We start from the raw sequence: 19,933 nt of genomic DNA on the forward strand, positions 1-19,933 counted from the left end.
ATGTCTCTCCATCTGCCTGAAATGCCATCCTCTCCTTTGTCCCCTCAGGGGCTTCCCCCAAGGCTCAGCAGGTAAAGAATCTGCCTGTAGTGCAGGGGACACAGGAGATGCAGGTTTGATCCCTGGGTCTGGAAGATCCCCTGGAGGAGGAAATGGCACTCCACTCTAGTATTCTTGCCTGTGAAGTCCCATGGACAGCGGAACCTGGTGGGCTACAGTCCTTGCGGTTGCAAAGAGTTGGACATGACTGACTGACTGAGCATGCACACCTCTCTCTCCTCTGCCTTCCCACAGCCTCCGCTAGTGTCCCCGTGCATGTGAAGAACTGCTGCTCAGCATTTAGGACTTCACTTAGCTACTAAATTCCTGGTCACCCATAGCTTCCCCTGAACCCACTATGGGCTGAGAGGTTTGCCTCTGGTAAGTTCCCATAACATTCTTTATATCTGCGATAGAACTTGTAACTGGAGGTGAAAATGGAACTCTTAGCTGGGGCCAAAGGAAACGGAAACTGTATCCCAAAGGAGATGTAGAATGTAAATGAAATTTACCAAGAGGTAGGGAAAAATGGTTACCTGACTTTTCATGCTCCTTATCTATATCAAGTATACAAAAGAGTTAAGCCTTAGAGGATGGTTGAGGGGACTCTTCTTTTGTAGAGGGTTAGGCGTTAGGCTATGAATCCAGCCTCCTCCACCCTGAGGAGGAAGGGGCAAGGACTGAAGGAAGAATTACCAACAGGTCATGAGGAAGTCATGTGCACCAGGTCTAGGACCTAGACTCCAAGGTCTGGCTCATTACTTCTTTGTGACTTTGAAAATATCACTAGGGTTTCAAAGAACAAAGTTGACTTAGATCATTTCAATCGTCCTTTCAAGTCCTACCATACACAATTCTACAGTTTTTGGTAAGGAGACATTTATCTCAACAGATGCTCTAAACCAGCAGGTTCAATAAGATACAATAGCTTAGTAAATGTTTTTCCTTTCAGGAGACAGAGCTTGAAGTTCCTAGAAAGAAGATCAGTTTAGAACTGACTCTTTAATTCTAAAAGTGCTGTAGCCAAATACCAATTTGAGCCCAGTTATTTTGCATCGTTTTCCTATCATCAGTAACGCTTGTCCTCAAACTGTCTTTTCCTGCCAGTTGAATGGTGGACCACCAAATGATTTGTTCACATTCTAATCCCCAGAAATTATGTATATGGCCTTATTTAGGGAAAAAAAAAAGTCTTTATTTTTTTTGGTTAGGATATGTGAGTGTGTATGTGTACATACAAAGTTGCTTCAGTCATGTCCGACTCTTTGCAACCCCATGGACTGTTGCGTGCTCCTCTGTCCATGGAATTCTTCAGGCAAGAATACTGGAGTGGGTTACCATGCCCTCCTCCAGGGGATCTTCCCGACTCGGGGATCGAACCCACTTCTCTATGTCTCTTCCACTGGCAGGCAGATTCTTTAGCACTAGCGCCACATGGGAAACCCAAGATAGGTGAGACAGGTTTATTTTATTGCTTTAATTTTTTATCTTATTTGTTTTTTTTTTATCTTATTTGTTTTTTAACTTTTTATTTTGTATTGGGGTAGAGCCGACTATCACAATGTTGTGATAGTTTCAGGTGTCCAGCAGAGTGACTCAGCTGTACATATACATGTATCCACTCTCCCCCAAACTCCTCTTCTGTCCAGGCTGCTACATGGAACTTCTTTGCAGATGCAATTAAATCAAGGAACTCAAGATGAGAGGCAAGAGAGGGTTCTCCCCTTGAGCTTTTGAAGATAGCTTGACCCTGCCGACACCTTGGCTTTGGATTTCTGGTCTTCAGGACTGTGAGGGAGTCCGATTCAGTTCTTTGAAGCCCCACTCCCCTGGCCCCACCAATAATGGTCATTTTTACAGAAGCCCTAGGAAATTATTCTGCCTCCTGTGTTATGCTTCCGAACAGAGCCTGTATTCTGGAATCATGATATTCCTTAAGGACCCAGCTAGGTGAATATCTACGCCAGCTGATAAACCAAGTGTATCTGCCTTCTTGACAACTGTGGATAGCATTTTCATTTCTCTGGAGACCTTTCTGCCCTTAAATAAGAGCACTGGGTTGGCCAAAAAAGTTCATTTGGGTTCTTGATAGCATCATATAGAAAAATCCAAACAAACTTTTTGGTCAGCCCAATAATATGATATTTTTACAGTACTTTGTATTTTAAAGCATTTTCAGGTACATTATATCATTCTTCCTGTGTGCCCCATTAGATAAACTAGAGATATCATCACCTTAATCTTGAAGATGAAATGGAGCAACTGTGGAACAAGTGACTTACCCCAGGACACCCAGACAGTAGTGATGCAGATAAGACTGGTACCCACGTTTTTGGCTCAAAGGATACTAGTCTGCTCATTGACAAAGGACCAATGGAGAGAGATCTTAAATATAGTCACAAATGAATGCTTCTGAAATCATAATGAAGAGGGTACTCAATGCTGGTTACTAGCAAAGCTGTTAACTACAGGATAACTAACCCTCTATCAATATTATGAAAGTAACTCCCATCTCACTTAGAGAGGAAGTCAAATTCTTAGCCAGATTCTTAATCAAACTCTTAGTCTGCAGGGTCTGGTCCCACCTCTTAACACACCCACTCCTCTCTCACCTCCTGCAGCCCCTCATTTCCTCCTCAGCTCCAACCACCCCACCTGGCCTGCTGCGGCTTCTTGGGTTCCCTTGCAACATCTGGGCTGAGGTGGCCCTCGTGGTAAAGAACCTGCCTGCCAATGCAGGAGACATAAGAGACCCGGGTTTTATCCCTGGATTGGGAAAATCCCCTGGAGAAGAAAATGACCACCCACTCCAGTATTCTTGCCTGGAGAATTCCATGGACAGAGGAGCCTGGACGGCTACAGTCCATAGTGTTGCAAAGAGTTGGACACGACTGAAGCAACTTAGCACACAACACACATCCTTACCGCCAGCTCCCTGGCTTCCTCCTGACTTTTCCTTACATATCCCCTTCCCAGTTTGACCCACCACTCTAATTAAAATTGAACACTCTCCCCACCTCCCCCAAATCCATTTCACTTTTCTGCTTTACTGTTCTGCATATAACTCTGTATTCTACTGATCTTGGAAAGATGAGTGAGACCCCAAAAGGTAAAATTGAAAATGGGGAGGAAAAGGCAGTTTTATCCGTGGAAACATCATGAACAAAAGAATGGGAGAAGAAAAGTCTGGGGTTGTCCTGGAGCCAACATAAAAGCCAGCTGTGGGCTTTGAAGTTTCTGTGTGACAGGACGTGTGCTGCTCAGGGCCAGGGCTTGGCTTCCGGTGCAGGAGACGGTCAGTCAAGCGCAGCTCCCCGGGCCCTGCTCCAGCTGCCTGCAAACCAGAACATGGATGGCAACCTGGAAATATCAAAAGAGCATCTCTGAATGCAAAGTAAAGCATGATTTGAGGAGTTCCCTCTCTCCCTCTTTTATGTACAAGGGAAAATGAACTGTATCAGCAAAGTAGACACTCACAGACTAACTGCCCGAGATCTGCTATAAGTAGGAAGTTGGTCCCTGGAACCAGGGGGCCACTGCCACACCCAGTTGAGACAGTGAGTGTAGCATGGAGCTGGTATTGTACTTCATCCATGACCCTGGACTCACGGCTTCCTCAGAGAGAGGAAAATGGGATTTATTTTTAAGACATGGAGTATGGATATGGTAAACCAAAAATTAAGTCTTCATCAGAGGTGTATTTTTTCGAGCAAACTCTGGGAGATGGTGAAGGACAGGGAAGCCTGGCATTCTGCAGTCCATGTAGTTGCAAAGAGTCGGACACAATTTAGTGACTGAACAACAACTATGAACAACAACAAAGGGGTGTGTGTGTGTGTGTGTGTGTGTATCAGTATGTCTGTGAAGTTCAAAATCTTACCCTCAGGACTTTGACACAGACATCTAAGGCTGTTAGTGAAACCAAAATGAAAACAAATGAGTTTTTCTGCTGCTTCTATTAAGGGTCTGGAAAGAGTCAGTAACTCCTTGACCACGTGATTGAGGAATAATGAAATGAGTCCTTCCTTCCACCCTTCTGTTCCTCGATTTTACTCCATGAAGAGAATCCAAGTCCTGTCAGAGAACAAAAAGCCCCAGACTGGAGTCTATCTAGTCACATGGCCTGAGCTCAAAGCCCTGCATTTTCACTTCCAAGGCAAGTGAATTTGGACAAACCCTTAACCTTTCCCAGCCTTTTCCTCCTCTCAAAATACTACTAATTTCACCTGCTTCCAAGACTTGTTGTAAGACTCCAACTTGACCGTAAATACTAAAAAGGATCAGTATTGCATGGCAAACATGGCAGACTACCTGTGTTCAAATTCCTGTTCTGTCTCAAGATTATCCTTCAAACTTCTGCAAATGGTTTAAAGTTCCAAAGACTCAGTTTTCGCATCTGCAAAGTGGGGGATAATAGTAGTGCCCTCTTCACAGATTTGTTGTAAGGACTAAAGCAGTTCACAAAAGGCTGCTTAGAACATGCATAGAGAAAATGCAAACATATTATAATTACTATAACAATCATTATCATTTTTTATTAATGATTGATTAGATCATTGGAATAATTATTTAGATAGGTCTTGGCATGCAGAAGATGCTCAGGATAATAGTGGTTAAGCTAAATTTTGCAACTAGCCATTTCCAGCAAAAAGTATGTCTTCCCTCTCTTGAGTATTCCAGCCAGAATGACATCTACCCACATCGAGTTTCAGTCTAGACAGTAACAAGTCATACGCCGGGACACCCGGGTGCACTGTGTTGCTCCCAGAGTCACATTGGGGAATAAATATGGTGGAGGGGCGGCACACTGATAAAGATGCTCAGTTCTAGAAATGAAAGTCCTGGAGAATCACTTGAATTTCTTGAAAGATGAACCAACTAAAGGGACTAATGCCTAACTCCTAATCTATAGGCAGTTAGTTTTCCTTATAAATTTAAGAAAAAATGTTAATGTTTATTTATTTATTTGGATGCACCTGGTCTCAGTTGTGGCACTTGGGATCTTTAATTGTGGCATGCAGTATCGACCAGGGATTGAACTCAGGTCCCCTGCATTGGGAATGCAGGGTCTTAGCCACTGGGCCACCAGTATAGATTGGCCTTGCTACATATTCACATATAAGGAGAACATAAAAGCAAAGTGCTCTGGATTCAAATTCAGGTTATCTGACTCCAGAACCTACACAATTGCTCTCTTAGTAGGATAAAGCCAGGAGTAAGACCGAAGTCCTGAATTTAAAATGTTTATCAGTGTAACTGTGGAAGTTAAGACAGCGCCATAAATGATTTTAATTAAGGCTGAAAAAAAATCACAGCTTAAAAGTTGAGGATCATGTCTTATTCGAGGGACTTGCTGAAGACTTAAGTCTGGAGGCAGCCTCTCAGCTCTGAGGGACTGCTCTGAAGAGGTAAGGGAGGAGCCAGGATATATTGCAGTTTGTGCAAAAAAATAAAAAAAACAGTCAGACTATCAAAAAAGTGCTGTTAATTAAAGAAAACCAGACTTCTCAAGTTAATGAATTTAGCACTTTCTCTGTATGGGAAGATGCAGGAGTCTGGGCTCATTGAAATTGTTCCTTGGAGGTACACCTTAACTATCTAAGGCTAGTATCCCACTTCCCTCCATCCTGAGACCCCTCGGGGTGCAGTGTCAGGGGACCTGCAGTGACTGAAGGCTTGGTGTTCCTAACATCCTTTATTTCTGATAGGATGCAAGACTTTCCTCATCCAATGTGACCATCCCAAGTGGGGTCTGATTTTTAAATGGAGTACATTCCTGCTTCCCATGACATTGGGGGCTCCCAGGTGGCTCAGTGGTGAAGAATCTGACTGCCAATGCCAGAGATGCAAGAGATGCAGGTTCGATCCTTAGGTCTGGAAGATCCCTGAAGAAGGAAATGGCAAGCTACTCCAGTATTCTTGCCTGGAAAATTCTATGGACAGGAATCTGGTGGGCTACAGTCCATAGCGTTGCAAAGAGTCGGACATCTGAGCACGCATGCGTTCCTTCCCCAAGATGAGAGAGGTTACATGTGGATGGAGATATGGACAGGCTTTATCATGAGCTGCTGTTGGATGAGATACTTAGTTTACCGGGCAGAGCTAAGGGCAAGGGATAGAGAGAGAGACTGTCCGGAAGGTAAAATAAAACAACACCGCGTCCGCAGTCAACGAGAGCCGTGTTTCCCCTGCTATGCCACTTGGCGGCGCTGTGGCTGGACAAATTACTGATCTCTCAGCCCTCCTTTCTCACAGGGCTTGTGAGATTTGGGAATCAAGCAGAGATAACGTTTCAATAAATGGTGCTACTATTATGATTTCTCCAGGTGGCTACAGGAAAGAGGCACAGAGGGGGAAAATATAAGCCCTACTTAAGAGCAAGCTTAAGCATAGAAATAGCACGGGGAAAAATAAGTGGAATGAGAAAGATAAGAAAGATTGTCTCTACAAATACAGACATGTGAGTGTATGAACATGAACTCAGACACATAACAAAAACACAGAAATACTTCATCGGTGTCTTGGGAGTGGGCGGAGTTGGAGACCATTTTTACTTTCAGGAATAAAAATGATGGTTGCTTTCCTTTCTGCCTTCTTTCTCCATATCTGGAGATCTACCAGGAGAAGAGAAAGAAGTACTTTCCTCAGCCTTCACATTCCTTAGACACCAGCCAACTCCCATGAAATGTGGAGTCTGGTCAAGGGGGCTGACCCTAGAAATATGGCGTGTTTCTCACGACCACAGGACTAAAAAAAAATAAAATAAAATAAAAGCACTCCAAAACAAGCAGCAACCCAAAAAAACAACATATTGCCATCCTACAAAAAAATCTAAGTGTGCTGAAAAAACAACAACATATGGCTGGGTGGGGTGTGACCAAAAGGAATATAGTTATCACGTTTGGAACATTCCTTTTACAGACTTGAGTGAAAAGAAATTTTCTAGGACAGAACATGGAGTCGTCCCAAAGCCTGTCTTTTTTAAAAGCACAATTGGGGACAGGAAAAGCAAAGAAGAGTTTGTTCCAGGTGAGAGCCAGGAATGGAACCTGACCCTTGACCCAAGAATCTGCTGCAAAGAACCAAAGCAGACAGAAGGGGAAGAGATAAGACCAGGCTCCACTGCTTTGTAACCAGGGTGCTGTTGAGATTAAAACAGAGAGGGGAATGAAATGTACTTGAACATGCTCATTATCAACACCAAAGCCACAATATACACTGATAATAGCTCTAGGGTGCCATCATTATGTACCTGAAATCTGGGTTTCATTTGAACAAAACAGAAGCGGCTTCAAGTGCAGGGCTCTGCTGGGGATCTCTGTTATGTAACTATTGCATAACTCAAGGTGAAGACACATAGCAAGGCTGGAAGAGGACTGGGAAATGAGTTTTCAAACTTATGGAACTTTTGCTATGTAGCTAAACCTGACCTAGTTATCCATTAGTTATACAAACCATGAGTAACCTGCAACTGAGCCCCTCTCGGTAGATTCGTATGTTTATGGGTCATTTATTACTTTCAGTAGGAATTTATAGGGGGCTTCCCAGGTGGTGCTAGTGGAAAAGAACTCGCCTGCCAATGCAGGAGACTTCAGAGACACAGGTTTGATCCCTGGGTCTGGAAGATTCCCTGGAGAAGGAAATGGCAACCCACTCCAGTATTCTTGCTTGGGAAATACCATGGACAGAGGAGCTTAGTGGGCTACTGTGCAGAGGGTCGCAAAGAGTTGGACACGACTAAAGCGACTGAGCATGCGCACACACACACAAACACACACACACACACACACACGCAGAGGAAATTACAGAGCATCTCCTTTTACCAGGACTGGAAGTAGAAAGATGCACAAGGGAGATTCCTGTCCTCAGTGAGCTTGCGGTCTGGGAGGGAAAGGGTTAAATGAACAGATAATTAAAATGTACTGCTTGTAGCATGATCACAAGAATCCACTACAATCCAGTATACAAAACAAGGAGGCTTTCTGTTTTAAAACTGGTCTCGGGACTTCCCTGGTAGTTCAGTGTTTAAGACTCGATGTTTCCACTGCAGGGGGCATGAGTTCAATCCCTGGTCTGGGAACTAACATTCCATATGCTGCATGGTGTGGCCAAAAAACCCAAACAAACTGATATCATCCTGTTCTGGCCTCTCTTCTCCTGCTCCACCCTAGCTCCTACTCGGTGGAGAAATAAAGACATTATATTTGTCCTTTCAAACTATTTCGTCACCTGTTGGTATAATCATTGTCATTAAGATAAACTCAGTCTGTTACAGATTAATATCTTTTCAGGGAAGTTATCCTGCTTTGTTTGGTCTGCTATAACAAAACACTGCAGCCTGGGTACTTTCTAAACGACATAAATTTATGGCTCACAGTTCTCGACTCTGGATGTCTGGGATCCAGGCACTAGCATGGATGAGAGCCCTCTTTCGGGTTCTTTGGGGTTCTCCCTCTCACATATTGGAGGGAGTAGGGCGCTTTCTCAGGCCAATTTTATAAGGGCACGAATTCCACCGGTCATGAGGTCTCTGCTCTCACACCCTAGTCACCTCCCAAGGGTCCCACCTCCTAACCATCTTCCTAGGTGTTAGGCTTCAACATGTGAATTTAAGGGGGGCACCAGCATGCAGACCATGATAGAAGTTACGTAGAGTCAGTTCTGGATTCCCTGCCCCCACTCCCAGCCCTTCTCCTGTCTTTCTCTCCAGGAGGTGGATGATTTTGGAGTGGGGATGGGAGGAGGTGGCTGTGAAGTCCTAGTCAAGTCTCATTTTGCTCTGTCTGATGCCTGCTTGCAATGTCTCTGCAAGGATACACTGTGCTCACGGGGTAGCCTTTGCTGGATTACTGAGTGGTCACCGCTCTGGACATCAGGGATCCAGCTGTGGTTGGAGCCTGCAGTTGCTATTTCTATGGTCCAAGTTCCATCCCAGGTCTTTCTTAGTGCGTGGGTTCTCTTAGCATTTTAGCATCCCTCATCACGGTCCTGGAAATACCAGGTCTGTGAATGGTGAGTGTGAATGAGGCTGTGAGTGTCTCATGGGCTCTCCTGAATGCATGCTGCCCTGGGTAATTCTCAACTTTACCTCCCATGTGCCTCTGAATTTAGGAATCCTCCAGGAGGCTTGGGATTTCCTGGGCTTCTGTGATGTAAGAAAAAGCCTCTCTCCTCTGGACTTTCCCCAAACTCTTGTTTATTTTTAAGGATGCATCTTCCCACCAAGGCTGGGGACCACCTACGGCTGACCAACCACTGCCCTCTGCTTCCTCTGGCTTTTAACTCCTCTGTCTCGCCAGATCGGTTTCCAGCTTGCCATAGGGACAGCTCCTCTGCTGTGTCCCTACTCGAGTGGCATGTGCCTCTCCAAGGGGCAGCATGTTGGAGTGGATACAAAACAAACAAACAGAAACACCAAATGACCAAAGCAGGAAAACACATCAGGATGTATTTTTTAAAATAAGGCTTTGTACAGTAATGCTGCAGTAGATCAGGCTTCTTGAGGCTGATGCTCTACCAAATTCTGAAAGTACACATGTTCTGTCCTTGATTTCTATCCCAGAGCGGCTTTTGAAGATAACTGGAACTATTATATTAATTTTAGTATACCACTTTCCCCCAAGATAATTAGAAAACACACTGTCCTCTCTAGAAGCCCAGTGCCTTCAGCTGCATAAGAATTTTGAAAATTTGAACACTGTAACTTTTAGCATTAAAAAACTACAGTGTTGGAGAAAAGATAGTTTTATTTCAGTTATACTGAACTATAATAACTCTGGGTTGCGGTGTACACAAAGGTTTCTTCTGTCAAAGTGCTCGCTTCAGTATGACCTTGCCTCTTCTTATCAAGATGTGAAATCTAATTCTCCTGCTCTTGAGTCTAGGCAGGGTTTTGACTATTTCAAACAACAGATTGCAGTGGAAGAGACAGTATGTGACTTCCCAGGCAAGGTCCTAAGAGGCCACGCCTCTTCTGCCATGCTTGCTCCACCCCATCCATGTAGGATAGCCACTTACCCCAAGGCCACCATGCTATACGGAAGTCAAGCTGCGTGGTGAGGTCAGGGAGGCACTTTGGTCAGCAGTCTTGGTTTTCAGCGTCATTGGAGCTCAGCAGCAGATACGAGTGAACTCGCCTTCAGATAATCTCAGTTTCCAGATATCAGGTAACCCTAAGTCTTCCCTCCTGCTCCCCAAACTATCTCCAGGTTCCCTCTCCTAATTCCTGACCTGCAGGATCTGTGAGCATAAAAAAAATGGTTCTCTGAAACAACGACATTTTCAATAATGAGTTATGTAGCTTTAGTAACTGGAACAACGACTTAACTTATATGTTTGCACATTTGCCTGCTTTCAAAGCTGACTTCATTGAGGACTTAAGAACACACTCTATTTATTGAATCTAATAGTCAATGGTGAGAATGAACCACTGAATTCTGTTTCATCTACTGATGAAGTCAGGAAACACCTTGTATTTCTGAAGATTGCATAAACCAGAGTCTGGCACATGAACATCACGTCAAAGTTTGAACAGCTTGGTTTGGGAATAACCCAAGCAGAATTTTCTACAATAACTGAAACTAGATGATGCTTGATTGGGGAGGGAAAGAGTATATATAGTATGAATTTTTTTTTATCTCAAATAAAGATATGCAGAAATTATTAGAACTAAGTACATATTATGAAGCTAATAATGAGGAACACATTTACAGAGCAAAATCAGACTCCATTAATTGGGGCTAGAGAGGGAAGAGTAAACTGCATGAAGATTTGATCAATGTTTCCATTCAACTGAGATTGATGTGTGTTTTGGGGGATGAGAGTAGAAGGAAGAGTGGAACTTGATCTCTGACAAAAGTCTGGAAACTTATTTCCATCCACTGAGGATTGGATACAAAAATTCTGGGATGCTCGAGTCCCTTGTATGAAAATGGCACAGTATAGCCAGTATCCATATCAGTAGGTTCTGCATCCGTGGGCACAGAGGACCAACCATATCCTGAGATCAGTATTCTAAAAGCAGAGAGGGCTTCCCAAGTCCAGTTGGGTCTGCCCCTGCCTTCTTTGTTGTGTTTCATTGGACATTTTTATAGACTCATGAACTATGTCAGGTCAAGAACACTTGCAGTCTTGGGGTTAGGATATACTATTCATTCTCTGGTAGATATGAGCCCTGTAGGACTCCTGGGGAACCAGTTTTGATCATAACAGACCTGGTCAAAGGATCCAACTGAATTCAATGCTTAATTAATCCCTGAGATGTGAGAGGTCATAGCCATGATCCTGAGGACTGAAATATGAAGAGGAAAAACAGCAGAGAGTATACATGAATAATTACATGAGAAACTGATTCTTGTGCGGATCTTTATGATAACAGTTATTACATTGTGTTGAAATTGTCTGCATATGTGTCTGTCTCCTTAACTAGGGAAAACATTCTGTCTAACTCATCTTTCTATCCACAGCATCAACATAGATTTTGGCTCAGAGAAGGCACTCAATAAATGTCCTATAAAAATAATTGAACCTGAAGTAAAATAATAGAAATTGAGGCATCTAGGGGGTGTGGAGATTCTGCAAGTCAGAAACCTAGGGATTGTTCTGGGCTCCTTTCCCTCCCTCCCTACTCCCTCCTCCTCCTGACTACTCCACCCCGATGTCTCTCCCTCCTAATTCCCTCTGCCTTCCTGCCTTCCCCACAGCTACCGCCTTGAGTAACATCCTGATTATGTGTTTCCCGGGCTGCTTCTAACTGCCCCCTCCCCTTTCTCTTGCCTGCCTCCAATTCTTTCAGCACATTCACCTTACTGCCCCTTGGAGTGATGTTTCTAAAAGGCAGATTTATGGATGTCACTTCACTGCTTAAAAACCCTTGAGATCTTCCCTTGCCTACAGGACCGAGTCCAAACCACCTTGATTATCATCCAAGACCCTTTAAGATCTGACTTAACAGTCCACCTTCTTCAGGTTCCTGTCCCAATACATACACATTCTAATGTACAGTTGATCAAAATGATCCTCCATCAGCTCCACCAATGTTGTTGCAAAGATATGGCTTAGCACGCCTTGTTTCCTGACTGTGAATCTACTTCCTCCTTCCTCCCCAATCCTATCTTTAATATGTTTGGCAAAGCTCTCCATATCCTTGAGGGCCCACTCAAACAGAGCTGGTCACCTTCTTTGTAGGTCATTGTGTGTTTGCATGCATGCTCAATCATGTCTGAGTCTTTGCAATCATGGACTGTAGCCTGCCAGGTTCCTCCATCCATGGGATTCTCCAGGGAAGAATAGTGGAGCAGGTTCCATTTCCTTCTCCAGGGGATCTTCCTGACCTAGGGATCGACCTGCATCTCCTGCATTGGCAGGTGAATTTTTTACCACCGAGCCACCGGAAACGCTGAGCTTTAAAGATTGTAAAGCGAGGCTGCCGTTCCGCTGTGTTCTAGCACAGTACTGATGCAACATGGGGGAAGTTTAATTTAAATCTCTGTATGAATTAATTAGCAAACGAGTCACTAACACTTTGGAGGAAGAACTTGGGGAGAGGGAGAGTCAGGAAAGGCTTCGCAGAGCAGATGGTTGTTGAGTTAGGTTTGCAGAATGTTCTATGGGGACATCCCTTACAAAGAAAATGGCATGTGCAAAAGTACAAGGCATAGCAGTGTTTGAGGGACAACAGGTAATAATTATTACCAGAGTACGAAGCATGTGAGGCTCCCATGTAAGCTTTCCTGGGTACAGGTGATGCTGCTGCTATTGCAGAGTTTGACATCGTTGTCTTCTGAGCCAAACTCCTCACTTTCTAGATAGAGAATGTCTGATGAAGGAAAAAGGGTTGTCTGAGTCTGCTGTGAGCCCTCGGGAGCTGTGTTTACTTAGGATGGGTCTCCACTGTGTCTGCTGCCTTGAGTGTGCTAAATCCCGGCAGACCACAGAGTGCACGCGGGGACTCCACACCTCGAGGCAAGCACGTTAATGGGACCGAGGTCACTGCTTTGTAAGAGGCCTCAGTTGTCAAATGGAGTTGCCGTGCAGGCCAGGCTTTGGCACAGAGCCCTGGGGAGGCTAACGATGGCACATTGCAGAGAACAGACACAATCAGTCCACGGTGCCTTCTGCGCGCTTCCCTTCATCAGGAAGCAGAGGGGTGTCACTAGAATGTGGTAGAAGAGACTGTATCTGCCTCCCTCAAGTCTGTATAAGAACAGCTGTGTGGACATAGAAGGTGCTTAAAGGAAAAGCTTATTGACTAAATGAATGAATGAATCAGTGCATGAATTGGTATCCTGCACCTTGCCTTTGAGTTATTTAGGTAACTGGCTGTTCTGGACTGAATGGTTGTTGCTGTCCACTTGCCCAGTTGTGTTTGACTCTTTTCAACTTCATGGACTAGCAGCATCCCAGGCTTCCCTGTCCTTCACTATCTCCTGGAATTTGCTCAAACTCATGTCCATTGAGTCAATGATGCCATCCAGCCATCTCATCCTCTGTCGCCCCCTTCTCTTACTCCCCTCAATCTTTGCCAGTATCGAAGTCTTTTCCAGTGAGTTGGCCTTCATATCAGGTGACCTAAGTATTAGAACTTCAGCTTCAGTATCCGTCCTTCCAATGAACATTCAGGGTTGATTTCCTTTTAGGATTGACTGGTTTGATCTCCTTGCTGTCCAAGGAACTCTCAAGGGTCTTCTACAGCACCGCAGTTCGAAAGCATCAATTCTTTGGTGCTCAGCTTTCTTTATGGTCCAACTTTCACATCCGTACATGACTACTGGAAAAACCATAGCTTTGACTAAATAGACCTTTGTCAGCAAAGTAGTGTCTCTGCTTGTTAATACACCGTCCAGGTTGTTCATAGCTTTTCTTCCAAGGAGCAAGCATCTTTTAATTTCATGGCCACAGTCGCCATCTGCAGTGTCCCCTCTAATTTCACATGTTGAAGTCCCAGCCCACCATGTGATCATATTTGGGGCTGGGGTCTTTGGAAGATAATTTGGGTGAGGTGAGGTCACAAGGGAAGGGCCCTCATGAAGGGATTAGTTTCCTTATAAGAAGAGATACCAGAGAGATTTCTCTGTCCTTCTTACCACATGGATACAGAGAGGTCAGCTGAGCACACAGCACTTTCTCTATAAACCAGAAAGTCTTCACTGAATCCAAATTTGCTGGCATCCAGATCTCAGATGTCTAGCTTCCAGAACTATTCAACAATAAATTTCTGTGGGTTGAGTCACTCAGTCTATGGTATTTTGTTATGGCAGCCCATGTTGACTAATACCCGGCTAAAGTTGCATTGCTTTTATTGTGGTTCTGTTGTGGTTGTGGTTGGTAAATAAGATGATTCAGTGAGAAAGTTTGCTTTTCTAATGAGGTTCAAATATAAACTAATATCTTAAGGTATTACCTAAGGCTTAGGCCATAATTGAAATTTTTTAGTGTTAGTAAAACAAGCCCCCAGTCACTTAGCCAAAACCCTTGGGACCAGATTTGTTTCAAAATTCAGAATTTTTTAATTTTAGAAAGTTAGGTGCATTTATCATATATTTTCTAGTATCCTCAGTGGATTGTGAGAACCTGCCTGCCAATGCAGTATACATAAGAGATGCAGATTCAATCCCTGGGTTGGGAAGATCCTATGGATGAGGAAATGGCAACCCACTCCAGTATTCTTGCCTTGGAAATCCCATGGACAGGGGAGCCTGGCAGGCTATGGCTCATAGGGTCGCAAAGTGACTCAAGTGACTTAGCACCCACAGTGGGTTCTGACCAACACACCATAACCAAACATACTACTATTTCTGTAGCAAAACATATACATATTCTCATTGACTGAAATTAAGACATTGATTGCATCAATTCAAGTCAGGTTATGTTTTGACACTAAATAATTTTCTAAAAACTTACAAAAGATTTTGACTTTCAGAGCTTTGGAGATTGAAAATTGAGGGAAAGAGCTTGTTGTTGTTCAGCTGCAGAGTCATATCTGACTCTTTGTGACCCCATGGACTGTAGCACGCCAGGCTTCCCTGTCCTTCACCATTCCTGGAGTTTGCTCAAACTCATGTCCATTGAGTCGGTGATGCCATCCAACTATCTCATACTCTGTCGTCCTCTTCTCCTCCTGCCTTTAATCTTCCCCAGCATCAGGTCTTTTCCAATGAGTCGGCTCTTTGCATCAGGTGGCCAAAGTTTGGAAGCTTCATCTTCAGCCTCAGCATCAGTCCTTCAATGAATAGTCAGGGTTGATTTCCTTTAGAATTGAACTTGTGGACCTGTAATAATGAGTTGTATTTATTTAGTGCTTACTGTTAGGGCTCCTCTAAGTCTTTAATATACACATTAGTTTATTTAATCTTTAAAGGGGAGTTGTTTAGTTGGTAAGTCATGTCTAACTCTTTTGCAACCCCATAGACTGTAGCACACCAGGCTACTCTGTCCATGGGATTTTCCAGGCAAGAATACTGGAGTAGGTTGCCATTTCCAGCAGATCTTCCCAACTCAGGGATCTAATCTGTGTCTCCTTTGTTGGCAGGTGGATTCTTTACCACTGAGCCACCTGGGGAGCCCAAGGAGAGAGACAATTATGAATAGACCCATTCTCCCATGCTGAAAACAGTTCTCGAGGAGCTTGGTAACATGCCTTCAACCACATGACTGGTCACCTCTTCTGCCCTATGTTCTGCTGTACGGACAGAGAGGCAGAGAAGCTGGCCCTTCCAGAGGTAGAGAAGATTGAAGAAGGTACAGGGACAAGAGATCAAGAATGATTAAAGACTTTTGAATCTCAATTTATGGTTTTAGCCTTGCCCGAAGTCTTGCTTATTTCCTGGGTTGAAATGCATCCCTGTTTCCTTAATAAACACTTAATTTTTGGTTAGTATGGCTCCAGATAGTTTCTATTACTTGCAAACAGATCATCCCTACTGATACTATGTGGGGCAGATATCATTTACCCAATTTTTATATTAATACATAAGTACATTGAACCTCAGAAAAGTTAGAGGACCTAATATACACACCCACTAAAGAAGCCAAATCAAATGAAAAGCTTTCTACTGATTAGGCATCAAGGTAGTTCTCACATCTAGGTGAGAGACCAGCTGATGAACTCTTTCTACTCCGTCATTTTGCCTGTTTACTATAGAAGAACAAAAATCGTCCAGATGATTAGCTGAATGTTGCGTTTCATTAAAGGTTAAAGGTGCAGAATTATGAGCTTGGAAAGAATGCATTCAATGCTGAACCTGTACTAAGTTCAACATTCAACTCAGGAATGTTGAAAAATTTTATTGTACATGAAACTGAAGAAATTGACCAAGGTGAATAGGTTGTAATTCTTGGGGTTTGTGTGTGCTGGACAGGAGTGGAAGGGGTGGAGAGAACAGCAGGAGGGGGTGCTCTTCGTCACTGTGAACAATATCCTCTGGGTTGGTCATTAGCTCAAGCCTATTTCCATAATGAATAGTGGCAGTGCTGCCGATCCCTCTTGAAGTAACCACAGATCTTCTGTGGATGCTGTGGGTTTTAGCTCCTCTTTGGCAGCATAGATGTTCTATTTATTTATCTGGGTTTTCTTACATAATATACTACCTATTTCACTCTTTGGGAGCATAGAATCTAGCACTCGAGTCCCAAAACACATGCTTCATTACAGTAGCTGTCCTATGGCCAGAAGAAAGTGAAAGTGAAGTCGCTCAGTCGTGTCCGACTCTTTGTGACCCCATGGGCTGTAGCCCACCAGGCTCCTCCGTCCATGGGATTTTAAAGGCAAGAGTACTGGAGCGGGTTGCCATTTGCTTCTCCAGGGGATCTTCCCGACCCAGGGATCGAACCCAGGTCTCCCGCATTGCCTGCAGACACTTTACCATCTGAGCCACCAGGGAAGCCTATGGACAAAAGAGGTGAAATGCAAAGCCAAATGCCGTGTCCTGACACAGGCAGGCTCTGGTATGTTTGTCACGGTGATGCTTAGGATGGGAATCTTTTGGCCAGATTACATATACTATGTTCAGTAGACAAAGCTCTACTAAAGACTTTTTGGTTCAATCCTACAGGTATTATTTACTAGTGAAGTTTCTTAGCGGAGTGTGCAAGAAAGAAGTATCATAACTTTTGTTAAAAGTACCTCCCTCTGGGCAGGACTCAGTGTTCAGTCCAGCCTTGGTTATGAATCCACTGTGTGACCTTGAATAACTTATGTAAACTTTCTGGGATGCTGTTTCCTAACCTGGAAAATGAGGAATTTTTCTGAGAAAGAGTCTTGATCCTCTTATTAGAATTTGAAAAATTACTTTAAAATTCCCTTTGTAGCAAAAAATTTCTTAATGGTCAACATAAAATTCTACTGTCCATGGAATTCTCCAGGCAAGAATATTGGAGTGGGTAGCCATTCCCTTCTCCATGGGATCTTACTGATCCAAGGATCAAACCTGAGTCTCCTGCATTGCAGGCAGATTCTTTACCATCTGAGCTGCCAGGGAAGCCCAATATTCGACTACCAACGACCAAAAGATATAGATCATGTAACTAAGAAGTATAGATTGAAAGGACATATTTCTTAAAAGGAAACAAATCCTAACACTCAATATTTACCAATAAACAATCCAGTTGTCAGTTGAGGTCTTTTTTTGTCACTAATGAAAAAATACAACACAGATGGTTACTAACTCTACCTTGAAGAGCAGAAATGATGGAGCTGGGGAGAGGATGAAGAGGGTTCATTCTGTTGGATCTTTGCAAGCTTCATATGTACATCACTAGCTGTCACTAAGTCAGCTCTCGAGTCAAGTCATTAGACAATTTCAGAGATCTCTCAGGTGATGCTAGTGGTAAAGATTCTGCCTGCCAGTGCAGGAGATGCAGATTCAATCCCTGGGTGGGGAAGATCCCCTGGAGGAGGAAATGGCAACCCACTCCAGTATTCTTGCCTGGGAAATCCCATGGACAGAGGAGCCTGGCAGACTACAGTCCATGGAGTTGCACAAAGTCAGATACGACTGAGCGACTTACAGTACACTACCGCATTTCTAAGCTTCGAAACTTTGGAGTCCTTGAAATGCTTTCAGTATAAAGAATTAAGTACATTTAGCAGAAAAGGCACACAGCACAGACAAAATCCATTTTCAAACTCTGGGTACAGGACAAGTCAGTGAATTTCTCTGAATATCAGCTTTATAAAATAGAAACCCTTGGGGTAATAATTTCATGATTCACAAAACTATTATGCAAAGTTAGTTAAATAGCATGTTTAAGTGCTGAAAATTTTGAGATTTAGCTGTTACTTCTTTTTAAATGATGCCTAACTCTTATGACTGCCATCTAGTGGCCACTTTGTAGTAATTACATGCCTCAAATTCCTTGGGCTCATGAAACCCGGAACAAACGTGTATGGCAAGTGGAACTTAAAAGTGCAGTTTCAATCCGTTCCCCACACCAGTAAATGCCAATTATAACCTAAATTATTTTATTTAAATGTTCAAATAGACATATCTTATTATAAGCATTAGATATTTGCTGGTGTTTTAACTAGTTACTTTTCCCCTGGGAGATCTACTCTGGGAATGTGATTCAAGCTGGAATTTGGATCTTGAACAGATGACTACCAGACCGAAAATGGTGAAGACTCTGCACATGGCGGTGAAAACCTCTCCTACCTCTTGGACCCACAAGTCTACTTGTTACTTCTCATTTGTTGTTTCTAACTCTCTAGTTTTCCATCAGGTTTTTAAGGGCTCCATCTACTTTGAATAAAATCTCCATTAATGTGAAAGTGATAGTTGCTTCGTTGTGTCCAACTCTTTGCAACTCCATGGACTATTCAGTCCATGGAATTCTCCAGGCCAGAAGATTGGAGTGGGAAGCCTTTCCCTTTCCCAGGGGATCTTCCCAACCCAGGAACTGAACCTGGTCTCTCTCATTGCAGGCGGATTCTTTACCAGCTGAGCCACAAGGGAAGCCCATTTAATGTACGTGAGGCAGATTTTATTTTGTTCTTTCATCCAAAGGACCTTAACTTTTACATTAAGAACCAGAGCATACAAGGCAGCTGCAGTATTATCTGCATCAAAGCAATGGCCATAAGAGCTGCCATTTATTACCCATCCTATGGGCTTCCCCGGAGAAGGCAACGGCACCCCACTCCAGTACTCTTGCCTGGAAAATTGCATGGACAGAGGAGCCTGGTAGGCTGAAGTCCACGGGGTTGCGAAGAGTTGGACACGACGGAGGGACTTCCCTTTCACTTTCCACTTTCATGCATTGGAGAAGGAAATGGCAACCCACTCCAGTGTTCTTGCCTGGAGAATCCCAGGGACGGGGGAGCCTGGTGGGCTGCCGTCTATGGGGTCGCACAGAGTTGGACACGACTGATGTGACTTAGCTTAGCATGGGCTTCCCAGGTGGCTCAATGGCAAGTGCCAATGCAGGAGTCATGGGTTCAGTCCCTGGGTGGGGAAGATCCCTTGCAGAAGGGAATAGCTACCCACTCCAGTATTCTTGCCTGGAGAATTCCATGGACAGAGGAGCCTGGGGGCTATAGCCCATGGGGTCACAAAGAGTCGGACACAATTGTACAACACACACACAAAGAATACTTAGCACAAATCCTAACCTAGTAAATTCTCAATACCTTTAAATATTACTATTACTAAATGAACTAACAAATACACATATGCCCAAGTTCAGCTAGGTAACAAATGCTAGGGTAATATTTGTACACCGTGGGGCACTATTCAAATGACAGGTCTGAATATTGTTAGCATTGGCCTTAGTGATGAAGCTTTCGGTTCAGTCGTGGTCCAGTAAGTGATGAGTCAGAAGGGAAACTGGGGCACACAGCAGATGGCTCTCCCAAGCACATGACCTACGCAGTCTTGAGAATCAGCCGAGGCACTGGGCA

General features: G+C 43.8%; 1 long non-coding RNA gene across 1 annotated transcript in view; it reads left to right on the forward strand.

Moving 5' to 3' along the window:
* LOC123329487 overlaps positions 1-15,913 on the forward strand; it is a 96,471-nt gene extending 80,558 nt beyond the window's left edge. Inside the window, exon 2 of the long non-coding RNA XR_006544988.1 lies at positions 15,569-15,913. This is a non-coding gene — a long non-coding RNA (uncharacterized LOC123329487). The remainder of the gene's footprint in view (positions 1-15,568) is intronic.
* The last annotated feature ends 4,020 nt before the right edge of the window (positions 15,914-19,933 follow it).

This window comes from Bubalus bubalis, chromosome 15, assembly GCF_019923935.1.
Source record: "Bubalus bubalis isolate 160015118507 breed Murrah chromosome 15, NDDB_SH_1, whole genome shotgun sequence".
Lineage (NCBI taxonomy): Eukaryota > Metazoa > Chordata > Mammalia > Artiodactyla > Bovidae > Bubalus > Bubalus bubalis.